Consider the following 18,730-nt stretch of genomic DNA (forward strand, 5'->3'; position numbering starts at 1 on the left):
AGAGTTGTGTTTGCTTCCAAACTTCTTTATGCCAGTTCAGTTTATTATTACTATTTCACAATTTAATTATACACTACAAAAGCCTATGAACCATGAGTGAGAAACTAAGGTTGCTGTTTCTATGAAAGTTGAGTAGAATTTTGGAAAGACTCCATGAATGGAAATGACAATAAAAGTCATCATCAATTAGGCAGAGGCATACAAATGTAAACATATTGGGGGGGGGGGGGAAGGTAATAAAAATCAAGGATTCCGTTCTTTAGAATATTTTTCCTTTTAAATGTTTTTGTTTCACAGTAAAGAAACAGATCCTGGACACTGCACGTGAAACATTATTGGGTGCTCACTTCGGCAGCACATATACTAAAATTGGAACGATACAGAGAAGACTACCGTGGCCCCTGCACAAGGATGACATGTAAATTTGTGAAGTGTTCCATATTCTTGACTCACATAGGTTGAAAGTGAAGGGATGGGGAAAAATCTTTCAAGCAAACAAAAAGAAAAAAAAAAGCTGGGGTACCAATACTCATATCTGATAAAGTAGATTTCAAAATGAAGACCATAACTAGTGACAAAGAAGGCCACTACATAATATTGAAAAGATCTACCAACAGGAAGATATAACCTTGGTAAACATATGTGTACCCACTATAGGAGCACCAACATATATTAAAAATCTTCTGGAGGACTTCAAAGGAGAAACCAGCAGCAATATAATCATAGCAGAGGACGTCAACACCCCGCTGACATCACTGGATAGATCTTCTAGACAAAAAATTAACAAGGAAACACAGACTCTAAATGAAGCACTAGATCAAATGGATTTAATAGATATCTACAATTACACCCCAAAACTGCAGAATTCACATTCTTCTCAAGTGCACAAGGGACATTCTCAAAGATAGACCACATGATGTTAGGGCACACACTAAGTCTCTACAAGTTCAAGAAGATTGAAATCATATCAAGCATCTTCTCAGATCACAATGGCATGCAACTAGAAATCAACTACAACAAGAACATGCACAGACATTTGAACACATGGAGGCTAAATTGCATGTTATTGAACAATGAATGGGTTAACATGGAGATCAAGGAAGAAGTTAAAAACTTCCTGGAAACCGCCCTGGCCGGTTTGGCTCAGCGGTTAGAGCGTCCGCCTGCGGTCCAGAGAGACCCGGGTTCGGTTCCCGCTAAGGGCGCGTACCTCGGTTGCAGTTTGTCCCCGGCCCTGGTTGGTCGTGTGGGTGGCAGCCACTCGATGTGTCCCTTTCACGTCGATGTTTCCCTTTCTCTCTCTTCCTCTCTCTCCCTCCCACTCTGTCTGTACAAAAAATGGAAAAATGTCCTCGAATGAGGATAAAAAACAAAAAAACAAAAAAACTTCCTGGAAACCAATAAAAATGAACATAAAACAACACAAAATCTATGGGATGCAGCGAAAGCAGTTCTGAGAGGGAAGTTCATAGCACTACAAGCCTACCTCAAGAAACAAGAAAAATGTCTAACAGAATATCTAACCTCACAACTTAAAGAACTAGAAAGCAAACAAAAAGAAAACTCCAGAGCAAGTAGAAGAAAGGAAATAGTAAAGATAAAAGCAGAAATAAATGACATGGAGACCAAAAAAACAATTCAAAGGATCAATGAAACAAAGAGCTGGTTCTTTGAAAAGATAAACAAGATTGATGGACCCTTAGCTAGACTCACCAAGAAACAAAGAGAGAGAACCCAAATACACAAAATCAGAAATGAAAGAGGAGAAATAAATAGTAACTGACACCACAGAAATACAAAGGATTGTGAACAAATATTATTAACAATTATATGGCAATAAATTCAACAATCTAAGCAAAATGAACAAATTTATAGAAACATATAGTCTCCCAAAACTGAACCAGGAAGAGAAAGAAAACTTGAACAGACCAATAACAACAAAAAAAATTGAAGATGTATCAAGACTCTCCCAGCAAACAAAAGCCCAGGCCCGGACGGCTTCATGGGGGAATTTTACCAAACATTCAAAGAAGAACTAATACCCATTCTCCTCAAACTATTTCAAAAAATTCAAGAAGGAAGGCTTCCAAACTCGTTTTATGAGGCCAGCATAATTTTAATTCCAAAACCAGAAAAAGACACTACAAAGAAAGAAAACTACAGGCCAATAACCCTGATGAACATAGATGCCAAAATCCTGAACAAAATACTAGCAAATCAAATCCAGCAATGCATCAAAAAAATTATTCACCATGACCAAGTGGGATTCATCCCAGGGATGCAAGGGTGGTACAATATTTTCAAATCAATAAATGTTACACAACTCATAGACAAAATGAAAGATAAAAATCATATACTCATATCAATAGATGCTGTAAAAGCATTCGACAAAATCCAGCACCTATTTCTGATAAAAACGATCAGCAATCTGGGAACAGAGGGATCATATCTCAACAAAACAAAGGCCATAAATGAAAGACATACAGCCAACATCATACTCAATGGGCAAAAATTAAAAGCATTTCCCTTAAGAACAGGAACAAGGCAAACACAACCACTTTCACCACTCTTATTTAACATAGTACTTAAAGTCGTAGGCACAGAAATCAGACAGGAGGAAAAAAATAAAAGGGATCCAAATGGGAAAGAAGGAAGTGAAACTGTCATTATTTGCAGATGACATGATACTATAAGCAAAAACCCCAAAGAATCCATCAAAAATTTACTAGACTTAATAAATAATTTGGCAAACTAGCAGGATACAAAATTAACATCAAGAAATCGATGGTATTCTTATACACCAATGATGAACTCACAGAAAGAAAAACTAAAAAAACAATCCCATTTACCATCGCAGCAAAAAAACTAAGATACCTAGGGATAAACGTAACCAAAGAAATAAAGGACCTATTCACAAAAAATTACAGGTCATTGAGAAAAGAAATAGAGGAAGATATAAAAAAGTGGAAGCACATTCCTTGTTCATGGATTGGAATAATCAACATCATTAAAATGTCCATACTACCCAAAGCAATCTATAGATTCAATGCAATTCCCATCAAAATACCAATGACATACTTCACAGAACTAGAACAAATACTTCAAAAGTTCATTTGGAACCAAAAAAGACCTTGAATAGCCACAGCAATCTTGAAAAAGAAGAACAAAGTTGGAGGGATCACATTACCAGATTTCAGGTTATACTACAAAGCCACTATAATCAATCAAAACAGTTTGATACTGGCACAAAAACAGGCATATAGACCAATGGAACAGAACAGAGAACCCAGAAATGGACCCAAGGCAATATGCTCAATTAATATTTGACAAAGGTGGCAAGAACATACAGTGGAGTAAAGACAGTCTCTTTAATAAATGGTGTTGGGAAAATTGAACAGCTACATAAAAAAAATGAAACTAGACCATCAACTTACACCATACACAAGAATAAACTCAAAATGGATAAAAGACTTAAATGTGACTCATGAATCCATAAAAATCCTAGAAGAAAATGTAGGCAACAACATTTCAGACAACATATGCAGCAGAATTTTCAGATACATCACATAAAGCAACAGAAACAGAGGAGAAAATGAACACGTGGGACAAGATCAAACTAAAAAGCTTCTGCACAGCAAAAGAAACAACCACCAAAATGGAAGGGCAACCCACTGTATGGGAGAGCATAATTGCCAATGTTTTATCAGATAAGAAGTTAATTTCTGAAATATATAGAGTGCTCATACTAATCAACAAAAAGAAGACAATGAACCCAATTAAAAAATGGGCAGAGGAACTAAATAGACACCTCGCCAAACAGGACATACAAATGGCTAAGAGACATATGAAGAAATTCTCAACATCACTAATCATCAGAGAGATGCAAATTAAAACAACAATGAGGTATCACCTCACACATGTCAGAATGGCCGCCATCAACAAATCATCAAACAACAAGTGTTGGCAAGGGTGTGGAGAAAAGGGGACTCTTGTACACTGCTGGTGGGAATGCAGACTGGTGCAGCCACTGTGGAAAACAATATGGTGTTACCTCAAAAAAATTAAAAATTGAACTTCCATTTGACCCAATGATCCCACTTCTAGGAATATACATACCCTAAGACGCCTGAAACACCAATCAGAAACAATATATGTACCCCCATGTTTGTAGCAGCACTATTTACAGTAGCTAAGATCTGGAAACAGCCCAAATGTCCATCAGTAGATGAATGGATAAGAAAGCTGTGGTACATATACACAATGGAGTACTATGCAGCTGTAAGAAAGAAAGATCTCTTATCATTTGAGACGACATGGAGGGACCTGGAAAGTATTATCCTAAGCGAAACAAGCCAAACAGAGAAAGACAAGTATCATATGATCTCACTTATTTGTGGAATATAATGAACATAACAGTCTGAGGAATGGGGTAGACCCAGAGATGTGGAAGTAGGGTATAGATTGAAATCTCCAGAAGAGGGGGTGAGGGGCAGAGATAAACCACAGATCTTACATGCATGTGTGCATGAACAATGGACATGGACAACAAAGCTGGGGACAGGGCAGGGAGGGAAGCAGAGGGGGGAAATCAATGGAGGAAAAAGGAGAAACATCTGTAACAAAAATAAATTAATTTAAAAAAAAAAAAGAAGAATATTGAAGCCAGTGGGGAACCAGGTCGTTTAACCAATAGCCATGTTAGATGCTCTCCAGCAAGATCCAATGCCTCCCTCCAAGCACAGACTTAAAGTCAAGATATGTGACTTCAGCCACTCCTCAAGATGCCCCCACTTTGTAATTATTTCTCTCCTTCAGGGTTCACATTGATGTCATTTGAATCATTTTCCTACTGTGTTAAGTGCTAGATAAGAGGTGGGGGATAAGGGAGGTAGACAGTATATCTTGTCTCTTTGAAATCTATTCTTAAACAACTCTCAGAGAAATCATCAACCAGTCTCTGGTTCTGGGTTAATCTTTACAATGTGGAAGTGGGGTACAGACTGACAATCCCCAGAAGAGGGGGTGGTGGGGGAGATATAAACCATAAACCACAGAACTTATATGCCTGTATGCCTGAACAAAGGTTATGGACAACAAAGCTGGGGACAGGGTGGGGAGGGAGGGGGAGTGGGGAATCAGTGGGGGGAAAAGGAGAAACATCTGTAACAAAAATTAATTAATTAATTAAAAACATAATTGGTGTGATGGATGGAAGGGAAATGACATTGAACTTCAAACAGTGCACCCATACTCAAAGGAAAGATCTTTAGATCCACAAAAGGAAAAATAACTGTATATAAAGATGCATGTATGTTTTAAGTTAATATATAATGTTATTTGTTGATTTTGTAGTGTGATTCCTTTCTTATACCTTTTGTGTATCTACTAGAGGTTTCTTTTTTCTAATCATCATTAAGTTGACATAAAGCACCTTATAGTTATAAGCCTATTTTAAGCTGATAGAAACTTTACTTCAATTTCATTAAAAAATGAAATTAAAAAACTTCTACAGTCTTACCCCCCCACACACTTGATGCTATTGATGTCACATGACATCTTTTTATAGTTTCCATTTAACAATTATAGTCATTTTAAAATGTTTGTCTTCTAACTTGTATACTAGGGATAAAAATGATTTATGAGCCACCATTAAAATATCAAAGCATTATGAATTTGATTGTATATTTACCTTTATCAGTGAGTTTCATACTTTCAGATGTTTCATTGTTGTTGCTTAGCATCCTTTCATTTCAACGTGAAGATCTCCCTTTAGCATTTCTTGTACGGCAGATTTAGTGGTGATGAACTCCCTCAGCTTTTGTTTGTCTGGAATAGGTTTGTATTTCACACGTGAAATAGGTTTGTCCAGTTGTCCCAGCACCATTTGTTGAAAAGACTGTCTCAGCTCCATGGCATGGCCTTTGCTCCTTTGTTACAAGTCTGTCGGCTACATCTATGTGGGTCTGCTTCCAGGCTCCCTACTGTGTTTCGTTGATCTGCTTGTCTATTCTCTCACCTATGCCATACTGTCTTGATTACTGCAGCTTCATTGGAAGTCTTAAAGTTGGGGAGTATCAGTCTTCCAACTTTGTTCTTCTCCAGTGTTGAACTGGCCAGTTTGTTTTTGCCTCTCCATAAACTCTTTGGAATCAGTTTGTCCATATCCACAAAATACCTTGCTGAGCTTCTGATTGAGATTGCACTGCATCTATGTTTCAGGTCGGAAAGAATGGACATCTTGACAATATTGTCATCCTAATCATGAACATGAAATATCTCTCCATTTGTGTGGTTGTCCTCTTATGTCTTTCATCAGAGTTTTATGGTTTTCCTCATACAGATCTCTGCAAAACTGTTTCAGAATAACACAACACATTGCACGGGACACTTGTTATTTCTCTAGTTTTTGGTGGTTCCACATTTTTTCTAGGTAACTGCAATTCACATAAATTATTCCTTTGGCTATTATTATTATTGAATGGGCAAAAAAACCTACTAATTAAAATCCTTAGGAAGCATAATCTTAGACTAAAAGTTTGAGACTCTGTTATTTATAACAAAAAAAATCATTATTTTGAAGTGTATTATTTCCCCAAAGATAGCTATAAGCACATGTAATGGTTAGTAAAGTCGTCTGTAGAGAGATACTCAGAACTGGGATTCTGAATTCTTGACCATCTACTTCCCATCGTCTCCATCACTCCAGCTATATCCCTGAACTGTATGTACATAGAAGATCCTCCAGAAAGGGGCACACATTTTATTACCAGCTGCTGCTTTCTCCTAAATTTGGTTGTGGTTTCATACCCTGGTATATCAGTCAGAGTTCTCCAAAGAAACTGAACCAAGAGGATACATGTGTCCATAGGGAGATTTTGTTTTAAGAAAGTGTCTCACACAATTAAGGAGGCTGGCAAGTCCAAACTTTGCAGGGTAGACCAGCAGGCTGGAGACTCAGGAAAAGCCGATGCTGTGGTTCAAGGCCAAAAACCACTGGTCTGTTTAAGTTACCTGGAGACTGGCACTGTTGACTGAGAAAAGAGAATTAAAGAAGCCGTTCACAATGGACTCAGCAACACACTTCTCTAGGAAGGTGTCTGCGTGTTTCCGGTCTATGGTTGTGTTGCACACCTGGGGGTAAAAATAAAACAACTCAATACATTGCATCACATCTTTGAATTATAACTCAACCCTGGATCCTTCTAAAAACTGTCCTGAAATGGTTGTTTATAATACTTCTTCTGCTTTTGATAGTTGCTTTGAATAGAATCATTTCTGCTTAAAATCCATTAAAAGGTTATCATTCTGAAAAAAAAAAATAAAAAAATGAAATGAAATAAATGTTAATTTTACCCAAAAACACCCTCACAGAGACATCAGAATAATGTTTTACCAAATACCTAGGCACCGTTTCCCAGCCAATTTGAGCCATAAAATTAACCATCACTCCCCGCTCACTGCCTTGGCCCATATTACTTTAGTACAGACTTAGATACAGGCAGAGCCCACGGTCCATTTGGCTTTCCAGCAGCCAGGCAATACATGGACGATCCAAAGGACCTTTTCAGAAGGTCCTAAGAGACCTGAAAATCAGAGCAGTCAGAGAAGGATGGTTGGAATCACTGCTTGGATCCTCTTTCATTTTTTCTTTCTTTCTTTTTCCCCCCCGTCTTTGGTATTCTCTAGATGTTGCTTTTCTTTTTAGAGTATTATTTTTTATTTATTTTTATTTTATTTCCATCACCATTTGTCTGCCCAGACCCTCTTCCGCCTCCGTCACTCCCCCACCCCTGCAATCACCACACCTTGGTCTGTGTCCATGAGTTCTTTCTCTTTGTTTTTGTTTTTGCTTAGCCCCTCCACTCCACGCCTCCTCCCACCAGAGCTGCCTGCCTCAGTTTTGCCTGTTATTTAGTTTGTTAATTAAATTCCACATATGACAGAAATCATACGGTACTTGTCTTTCTCTGACTGGCTTATTTCACTTAGTATAATGCTCTCTGAATTCTCTTTTCATTTTAGCCTTTATTCCTGCCACTATAATATCTGCCTCTATTTCAGTGGTCCCGCCTTATGTTCCTTGAGGAATCCATAGCAGGACATCACCTTGGGAGGAGAGTGAGATGTAGGTAGACGGGTGCCCCTCTGGGAGGTGACAGCGTGCTTGGACCAGAGGTACACATCACAAAGCTTAGTAACAGAAACGTGCAGAGCCTGGGTGGTCTAGCCTGGGTGCATATTCTATAGATCATTTCAAAACAGTCATAAGACTTATTAACGTTGGTCTCCTTTTTATTATTACTATATGCTGGTAATTCTAAACAAGGTGAGTGACAGAATATCTTTGCCCTCCAAAAGGACCACTTCCACAACCCATCTCTCCAGCCACCACCAACCCATCTCTCCGGCCACCACCAACCCATCTCTCCAGCCACCACCAACCCATCTCTCCGGCCACCACCAACCCATCTCTCCAGCCACCACCAACCCATCTCTCCGGCCACCACCAACCCATCTCTCCAGCCACCACCATGGCTTTTAGAACATCTGTAAGTATGCTCTAAAACCAGCCTCCTAAGTCCACCCCAACGTGCAGATGGGAAATTCTCTTCAATCACAACATCTGTCCCCCACCTTGTGGCAGGGAGAGGGGGAGTGTAGCTAGTGGGAGGGGGAACTTTAATACACTTTGCTGGAGGCAAACTGAAGCTTCAGGGAAAAGGAGAGCTGAATTCTCTGTGTGAAGTTAACTTTTTGTTTCATTTGCATAAACACCTACATGGGTGTATTTAAGCATGAATGTATATACATACAATAATTGTAATTTGCATCAGGTATGAATCAGTCTACCAAAGCAGGTGCTCATTCACATATCCGTGGACAAGAAAGGGGGCCACATACTAACCCTGGAAGCTCAGGTGAGGCCCGCCACGCAGGCCCAACCAAACCAGAGACCGGATGTAATCACACTAGGTGGTCTAAATATAAAGATTCCTAACTAAAAGTGGGTCTCTGGTGGGTAGGCATGTCTTAGGCATGTAGTGTCTTTGATAAAGGTCAATCTTTATATTTGAAATCGTACATTGTTTTTGTATACCTGAAATAACAAACTTTTGAAATGTCAGAGTAATATTCTTTTCCAAACCCCTCAAAGGCACACTGTGGGGCACCAGAGCAGGAGTCCGCAGAACCCCTCATTGTGATCTTGTTCCCCACATACCACCTCTATGTGCTGGAAATGTTAACTATCCTGTACCCACCGATGTAAGACAAGTACCTGTCTCTCTGTTTTGATTTTTTTTTTAATCCTCACCTGAGGATATTTTGTTTATCATCAGATAGAGGGAGAGAGAGAAACATTGATATGAGAGAAACACATCAACTGGTTGCCTTCTGGATGACCCGATTTGGGCCGGGGATGAACCGTACGTGCCCTTGACCAGAATCGAACCCACAACTCATTGGGCCAATGCTCTAACCGCTGAGCCAAACCAGCCAAGGCTCTCTGTTTTGCTTTTTATCCCATCACAGAGATTTCCCATTTTGCTTTCTCCTGCCTCCTTATTCTGCCAACAGTAGATTTCATGTAACCCCCTTATAGCTCCTCCTTTGATTCTAATGTACAAAATAAATGATAAAGTTGCCGTTCTCCAGAGTGTTTTCTCAACCTGTTGAGATTTTGCTTCCTGGAAATTGTCTTGGGTTTGGCTAAAATCAACTCTTAGAAAGCTTTTTCTTAGGTGGGACATTCTTTTGTTGACATGACCAGAAATATGTTGCACCACTGAAGAGGTGCTGGACATTGCTCTGTCCCAGAGGCGCGTGATTCTGACACAACACGACGCGGAGACGAGTGGAATGTGGAATGCCGGCTCTCCTCCTCCTTTAACTCCGGAACCTGTCAAACAAAAACACACCTGTGTAGCAGAGCTATCCAGTTCCAGGGACGGAACAGTGTTCTCCTGTGTTGCTTTCCCTGCTTAGTGACCTTCCCTGGAGACATCAAGGTGCATTACCATGCAGAACAGGCTCCGGTTCTGTTCTCGTCCGCTTGAGGACCTGTCGGGAGAACAGAGGGACCTCTTCTCTTTCCACACCTGCTTCCTTGGTAGCCCGAGAGGGACTTCAGTTTCACTAGTCTCATAAGGACTCAGATTATTTTTTCTTCACTCTTCCGTGGGGGGTGGGGCAGAGAAAACAGTTGCCAGTGAACTAAGGCAGTGGTGAATTCTTCCAGTGACCATACAGATATACACGATTTTCACTGAAGGGAAAACAAAGGAACAAAGAACATTCCTGGTGTAATAGGCACAGGTCCCAGTTAAGGTAACTGAGACCTAAGATGACAAGGCCGTGTATCACTTAAAAGGTTCATTCTTGATAATTTTATCAAATAAAGTATCCCCATTATGACATACAGAGAATGGAATGCACCGGAACTCAACATTTAAGTTCAGTTTTTAATTTTTTCCCCCAAAGCCAAAAGATTTCCCTTAGTGTGATTCAATTGAGATGACAAAGAATACGATTTTGAATTGCTCCAAAGGAAAAACAGATGCACAGTTTTAAAAATCATGTGAGCTATTGATGCCAATGAACTTAATCCCGCAAAGATGTTCTCTGCGGTTAGTGCTGCCTTTCCCCAGGGCTGGGTGCTCTGCAGGAAGATGCCCTTGTGATTAAAAGTGACCTGGGCTGGGACAGCCAGAAAGGTCTCTCTACAAGTTCTGCCAGATTAGGATCTATTCAGATTATGAGATAACTGAGATAATTCTAGACAACGCAAGATTCAAACATGAGTGCTGTGTTCTACTCAACAATATATATATATTTTTTATCCTCACCCGAGGACATTTTCCATTTTTTGTTCAGATAGAGTAAGAAGGAGAAAGAGAGAGAAACATCAATGTGAAAGGGACACACCAAGTGGTTGCCACCCACATGACCCAACCAGGGCCGGGGACACACTGCAACCGAGGTACGTTCCCTTAGTGGGAACCGAACCTGAATCTCTCTGGACCGCAGGCCGACGCTCTAACTGCTGAGCCAAACCGGCCAGAGCTACTCAACAATATTTTTACTATTCCAGTCTTTCACATGCCTTTGAGTGACTGCACAGAAATACATGCAAGTTAAATATCAGAGTGATGGATGTAACCACTAATGATCACCTAAAGCCCAGATCAAATTCAAATCTGTTAAACAAGAAAAGAGGACAGTGAAGAAAAGTGTGTGCCCCTATTTGACAGGGGCATTCAAGTGGCTAGAGACATGGTGATACCCATCATATATGTAAAAATCAAGAGTAAATGACCATTTTATTTTAGTGGACAACCAGGGGCACCATGAGCTGATGCTGTTCCACCGTATTAAAACAGTAAGAGTTTTTCTCTTTGTACGTATTAAAGAAGTGTTTTGTTGTAGATTTGAGGCATACCCACATTCATTAAGCAGTAGGGGACTGTCAGAAAAGAGAAAGTTTGTGTACATATTAGAAACACAGCTGAAGGATTCCTCAGTAAGTTTCTCTTTTGCGGTCCATTTCAAATAAGATATCATGATCCCTTGTGACTTCAAGATTCCTGAAACAGAATAAGCAATAAAAGAATGCAAATTTCTATGACACCTGTGATGATTAATTTTATATGTCAACTGAACTGGGTCATGGGATGCTCTGCTATTTGATCTAACATTATTTTGGATATGTCTGTGAGAGTGTTTTGGATTATGAATAATGCAGATTGTCCTCCATAATGTGGGTGGGCCTCGTCCAATGTGTTGAAGGCTCAAATAGAACAAAAAAATTGACCTTCCTTCCCCTGAGTAAAAGAGAATTCCTCTTGCCTGATTGAACTGGAACATCAACATTTCCCTGACTTCATATTTGAACTGAAACATCAACTTGTCCAGGGTCCCGAGCCCACCAGTCTTCAGACTAGAATTACACCAACAGCTCTCCCAGGTCTCCACCTTGCCAACTCACCCTGCAGAAACTGAGACTCGTCAGCCTCAAGAACACTGTGATCTGCTTCTTACAAAAATAGCAGAATAAATTCTTACACACATACATGTATAAGTAAGTAAATACACAAATACACATGCACATGTATACATTCTATTGGTCCTTTTTTTCTGGGAACCCTGATTAATGTTATGCCCAAGAGTATTTTTCTCAAACATGAATTAACTTTCCCCTTTCTGCCTAACTCTTTTTTTCTTCCTTCCTCCAAAGAAGAATACAGATATGTGCAGTTATCCCAAAAACATGTACTGAACAGTTGAATGAATTTCTGATGGCTACTTTATCTTTTATTAAATTTCTGTATGCACTTGGTATATTTCTGGTTTTTCTGTTCTGTAGCAACAGTCTATTCATATATCCATACCATTCCTTTTCAAAAATTGTTTATTTTTAAAATTATAGTACCACTTTTTTTTAATCTTAGGATTTTATGAGTTTTAATATAGGATTTGTCCTCCCCCAGTAATTGCTCTCCTTTTCCAACTTTATACCAGGTGTTCTTCTTAAAAATTTTTTAAAAATTGAGGTACAGTTTATATTTAGTGAAGTGCATAGATCTTAAATGCAATGTTTGATAAGTCTTGGAAATTTTAAATAGCCATGTCCATTGCAACATATAATGCTGTATTTTAATTAATTTTTTGTTTTTGAGAAGTGATATTTTTATATTGTTGCATCTTCCTATGTAAGCATAAAGTATGTTTGCTTGTTTTTTTCCATGTGATCCCGTCACTTTTTTGTGTCGTTATATGGAAGGTCACAAGCTGAGCATCTGCACTGTTTTGAGGGTGCAGAATGAACCATTATATGAATCCACTAAGAATCTAGCAGGTGTTTGTTACAGAAGTTAGCCTGTACTGGCAATACATTTAGGCAACGGAAGATTTGCTTTGCACTTTGTCGTCTTAACATGCCTGAGTTATTCCTGCCTACAAGATCCTGCTGTAACAGTGCTATTTGTTAATGTAAGAGAATTTCTACAAAGCACCACTAGGTGTCCTCGACTTATACTTTTCACTGAGCTGCTGAAGGGCAGACAAAGTATTTTCCCTTTTATGATTCCCTTCAGCTGTGCTGGCTGAACTCGTCAAAAGTTTAACCAGGACTCCACCCTTCTGCCATCATTGCTAAACACAATTTTATTGGAAAATCAGAACAGTTTGTTCTTTATTTTTAAAAACATAGTTTGATAGATCATTCTTTCTTCTCAGAAACAAAAGTGTAGCCTTTATCACATTGTAAAGATTAACCCAGAACCAGAGACTGGTTGATGATTTCTCTGACAGTTGTTTAAGACTAGATTTCAAAGAGACAAGATATACTGTCTACCTCCCTTATCCCCCACCTCTTATCTAGCACTTAACACAGTAGGAAAATGATTCAAACGACATCAATGTGAACCCTGAAGGAGAGAAATAATTACAAAGTGGGGGCATCTTGGGGAGTGGCTGAAGTCACATATCTTGACTTTAAGTCTGTGCTTGGAGGGAGGCATTGGAACTGGCTGGAGAGCATCTAACATGGCTATTGGTTAAACGACCTGGTTCCCCACTGGCTTCAATATTCTTTTTTTTTTTTAATTAATTAATTTATTTTTGTTACAGATGTTTCTCCTTTTTCCTCCATTGATTCCCCCCTCTGCCTCCCTCCCTGCCGTCCCCAGCTTTGTTGTCCATGTCCATTGTTCATGCACACATGCATGTAAGATCTGTGGTTTATCTCTGCCCCTCACCCCCTCTTCTGGAGATTTCAATCTGTACCCTACTTCCACATCTCTGGGTCTACCCCATTCCTCAGACTGTTATGTTCATTATATTCCACAAATAAGTGAGATCATATGATACTTGTCTTTCTCTGTTTGGCTTGTTTCGCTTAGGATAATACTTTCCAGGTCCCTCCATGTCGTCTCAAATGATAAGAGATCTTTCTTTCTTACAGCTGCATAGTACTCCATTGTGTATATGTACCACAGCTTTCTTATCCATTCATCTACTGATGGACATTTGGGCTGTTTCCAGATCTTAGCTATTGTAAATAGTGCTGCTACAGACATGGGGGTACATATATTCTTTCTGATTGGTGTTTCAGGCTTCTTAGGGTATGTATATTCCTAGAAGTGGGATCATTGGGTCAAATGGAAGTTCAATTTTTAATTTTTTTGAAGTAACACCATATTGTTTTCCACAGTGGCTGCACCAGTCTGCATTCCCACCAGCAGTGTACTAGAGTCCCTTTTTCTCCACACCCTTGCCAACACTTGTTGTTTGATGATTTGTTGATGGCAGCCATTCTGACAAGTGTGAGGTGATACCTCATTGTTGTTTTAATTTACATCTCTCTGATGATTAGTGATGTTGAGAATTTCTTCATATGTCTCTTAGCCATTTGTATGTCCTGTTTGGCAAGGTGTCTATTTAGTTCCTCTGCCCATTTTTTAATTGGGTTCATTATCTTCTTTTTGTTGATTAGTATGAGCACTCTATATATTTCAGAAATTAATAGGGTTGTCTTTCCATTTTGGTGGTTGTTTCTTTTGCTGTGCAGAAACTTTTTAGTTTGATGTAGTCCCATGAGTTCATTTTCTCCTTTGTTTCTGTTGCCTTAGGTGATGTATCAGTGAAAATTCTGCTGCTTATGATGTCTGAAATGTTGTTGCCTACATTTTCTTCTAGGATTTTTATGGATTCATGAGTCATATTTAAGCCTTTTATTCATTTTGAGTTTACTTTTGTGTATGGTGTAAGTTGATGGTCTAGTTTTATTTTTTTGCACGTAGCTGTTCAGTTTTCCCAACACCATTTATTAAAGAGGCTGTCTTTACTCCATTGTATGCTCTTGCCACCTTTGTCAAATATTAATTGAGCATATTGCCTTGGGTCCATTTCTGGGTTCTCTGTAATGTCCCACTGGTCTATATGCCTGTTCTTGTGCCAGTATCAGACTGTTTTGATTACAGTGGCTTTGTAGTATAACCTGAAATCTGATAATGTGATCCCTCCAACTTTGTTCTTCTTTTTCAAAATTGGTGTGGCTATTTGGTTTTTTTTTTGTTTCATATGAACTTTTGAAGTATTTGTTCTAGTTCTGTGAAGTATGTCATTGGTATTTTGATGGGGATTGCATTGAATCTATAGATTGCTTTGGGTAGTATGGACATTTATTTTTTATCCTCACCCAAGGACTTTTTTCCATTTTTGTTCAGACAGAGTGGGAGGGAGAGAGAGGAAGAGAGAGAGAAAAATAGATGTAAAAGGGACACATTGAGTGGTTGCCACCCATACGACCCAACCAGGGCTGGGGACAAACTGCAACCAAGGTATGTGCCCTTAGCGAGAACCAAACCCGGGCCTCTCTGGACCACAGGCCGACGCTCTAACGGCTGAGCCAAACTGGCCAGAGCTAGTATGGACATTTTAATAATCTTAATTCTTCCAGTTTTCTGTGAATTAGTCCTTTATTTCTTTGGTTAAGTGTATTTATAGGTATCTTAATTTTTTTTTTGCTGCAATGGTAAATGGGATTATTTTTTTGGTTTCTCTTTCTGTGACTTCATCATTGGTGTATAAGAATGCGGTAGTTTTCTTGACGTTAATTTTGTATCTTGCTACTTTGTTATATTCATTTATTAAGTCTAGTAAATTTTTGATGGAGTCTTTGGGGTTTTCTATGTATAATATCATGTCATCTGTGGATGACAGTTTTACTTCCTCTTTTCCGATTTGAATCCATTTTATTTATTTTTTCTGTCTAATTGCTGTGGCTAAGACTTCCAGTACTATGTTAAATAAGAGTAGTGAAAGTGGGACTCCTTATCTTGTTTCTGTTCTTAAGGAAAATGCTTTTAGTTTCTGCTCATTGAGTATGACGTTGGCTATAGGTCTTTCATATATGGTCTTTATTATGTTGAGATATGATCCCTCTATTCCCACATTGCTGCACGTTTTTATCTGAAATGCATGCTGGATTTTGTCAAATGCTTTTACAGTATCTATTGATATGATCATGTAGTTTTTATTCTTCATTTTGTTTATGTGGTGTATCACATTTATTGATTTGTGAATATTGTACCAGCCTTGCATCCCTGGGATGAATCCCACTTGGTCGTGGTGAATAATTTTTTTGATGTATTGCTGGATTTGATTTGCTAGTATTTTGTTCAGGATTTTGGCATCTATGTTCATCAGGGATATTGGCCTGTAGTTTTCTTTCTTTGTAGTGTCTTTTTCTGATTTTGGAATTAAAATTATGCTGGCCTCATAAAACGAGTTTGGAAGTCTTCCTTCTTGAACTTTTTGAAATAGTTTGAGGAGAATGGGTATTAGTTCTTCTTTGAATGTTTGGTAAAATTGCCCCGTGAAGCCGTCCGGGCCTGGGCTTTTGTTTGCTGGGAGAGTCTTGATTACATCTTCAATTTCTTTTGTTGTTTTTGGTCTGTTCAAGTTTTCTTTCTCTTCCTGGTTCAGTTTTGGGAGACTATATGTTTCTATAAATTTGTTCATTTTGCTTAGATTGTTGAATTTATTGCCATATAATTGTTAATAATATTTGTTCACAATCCTTTGTATTTCTGTGGTGTCAGTTACTATTTATTTCTCCTCTTTCATTTCTGATTTTGTGTATTTGGGTTCTCTCTCTTTGTTTCTTGGTGAGTCTAGCTAAGGGTCCATCAGTCTTGTTTATCTTTTCAAAGAACCAGCTCTTTGTTTCATTGATCCTTTGAATTGTTTTTTTGGTCTCCATGTCATTTATTTCTGCTTTTATCTTTACTATTTCCTTTCTTCTACTTGCTCTGGAGTTTTCTTTTTGTTTGCTTTCTAGTTCTTTAAGTTGTGAGGTTAGATATTCTGTTAGACATTTTTCTTGTTTCTTGAGGTAGGCTTGTAGTGCTATGAACTTCCCTCTCTGAACTGATTTTGCTGCATCCCATAGATTTTGTCTTGTTGTGTGTTCATTTTCATTGGTTTCCAGGAAGTTTTTAACTTCTTCCTTGATCTCCATGGTAACCCTTTCATTGTTCAATAACATGCAATTTAGCCTCCATGTGTTCAAATGTCTGTGCATGCTCTTGTTGCAGTTGATTTCTAGTTGCATGCCATTGTGATCTGAGAAGATGCTTGATATGATTTCAATCTTCTTGAACTTGTAGAGACTTAGTTTGTGCCCTAACATCATGTGGTCTATCTTTGAGAATGTCCCTTGTGCACTTGAGAAGAATGTGAATTCTTCGGTTTTGGGGTGTAATTGTAGATATCTATTAAATCCATTTGATCTAGTGCTGTGTTTCCTTGTTAATTTTTTGTCTATATAATCTTTGAAGTCCTTCAGAAGATTTTTAATATAAGTTGGTGCTCCTATATTGGGTACATATATGTTTACCAAGGTTATATTTTCCCGTTGGATAGATCCTTTCAATATTATGTAGTGGCCTTCTTTGTCTCTAGTTAGGCCTTCATATTGAAATCTACTTTATCAGATATGAGTATTGCTACCCCAGCTCTCTTTTTCTTTCCGTTTGCTTGAAAGATTTTTTTCCATCCCTTCACTTTCAACCTATGTGAGTCTTTTGTCATGAGATGGGTCTCTCGTAAAACAACATATATGTGAGTCATGCTTCCCTATCCAGTTTGCTACTCTGTGTCATTTTATCAGAGCATTCAAACCATTCACATTTAAGATGATAATTGATATGTACTTATTTATTGCCATTTTTATTTAGTATGGTTCTATTTTTCTTCCTATTTCTTTTACTAATTACAGCAGTCCTTTAGCATATCTTGCAATGCTGGTTTCGTGTTAATATATTCCCTTAGCCTTTTTTTGTCTGGAAAGCTCTTTATTTGACCTTCTATTTTGAATGATAGCCTTGCTGGATAGAGTAGTCTTGCATTCAGATCCTTGTTTTTCATGGTTTCAATAATCTTATCTGGATAGGAAAAGTGTAAGAACGAAGACAGGTAGACCAGATCACAGGCTGCTGAGGCAAAATGGACAAGAATCTATGGTGTCTAGAATGCAGGCAATGGCCGCAGGGACTGAGGGAAGGGACATGCATTTAAAAAAGATATGCATCAAAGGGACATGCATCAAAGAGATAAAAAATATGTAACATTTGGCTGCCATTAGGTATTTTCGGAGAGATAAAGAAAAATGTCTAGAAAGACTCTAGAATTTCAGAATCAAGTTACTGGACATGATGGTGCCTCTTCTTAAAGCAGGAAAAACTGAAGAAGGAAAAGAATAGCAGTAGAAGGAAAGAAGGAATATGTTTTCACTTTTTAACATGTTAATTTTGCTGTATCTGGGACACATCCAAGTGAAAATATCAAATAGACTAAAATCATTCTGAAGAAGATTTTTGGTTAAAGAAGAGAGAGCAATGGAATTTTTACTCTTCTCCACTCCCTCAAACTCCACCAAAAACAACTGACAAAAAAATAGAGAGAAAATAATCTATCTTCAATGAAACATGGAAAATGACACAACCACAAGCCACAAATTAGGAAGCAGATCTGCCAAATACAGTGAAGTCTAGACTAAGATGAGAGAAGAGAGCACGGAGAGCCAACCATTGCATCCTAATATCTAGACCTGGATAACTATTTTCCACCAAAGCTCACCAACAGACAGAAATCCTTTGATCAGCATGTTGAGCTGAGCTCGGTGGATACAAGGAGTCCATGAGCAAAGAGGGATGTCCTTACAGAGACA

At 38.5% G+C, this 18,730-nt stretch overlaps 1 non-coding gene across 1 annotated transcript; it reads left to right on the top strand.

The window, feature by feature from the left end:
• The first annotated feature begins 339 nt into the window (after nt 1-339).
• LOC118624774 lies at nt 340-446 on the top strand. Its single transcript, XR_004958445.1, has one exon. It is a non-coding gene; the product is annotated as a U6 spliceosomal RNA (small nuclear RNA).
• The last annotated feature ends 18,284 nt before the right edge of the window (nt 447-18,730 follow it).

This window comes from Molossus molossus, unplaced genomic scaffold, assembly GCF_014108415.1.
Source record: "Molossus molossus isolate mMolMol1 unplaced genomic scaffold, mMolMol1.p scaffold_m16_p_10, whole genome shotgun sequence".
NCBI classification, from domain to species: Eukaryota; Metazoa; Chordata; class Mammalia; order Chiroptera; family Molossidae; genus Molossus; species Molossus molossus.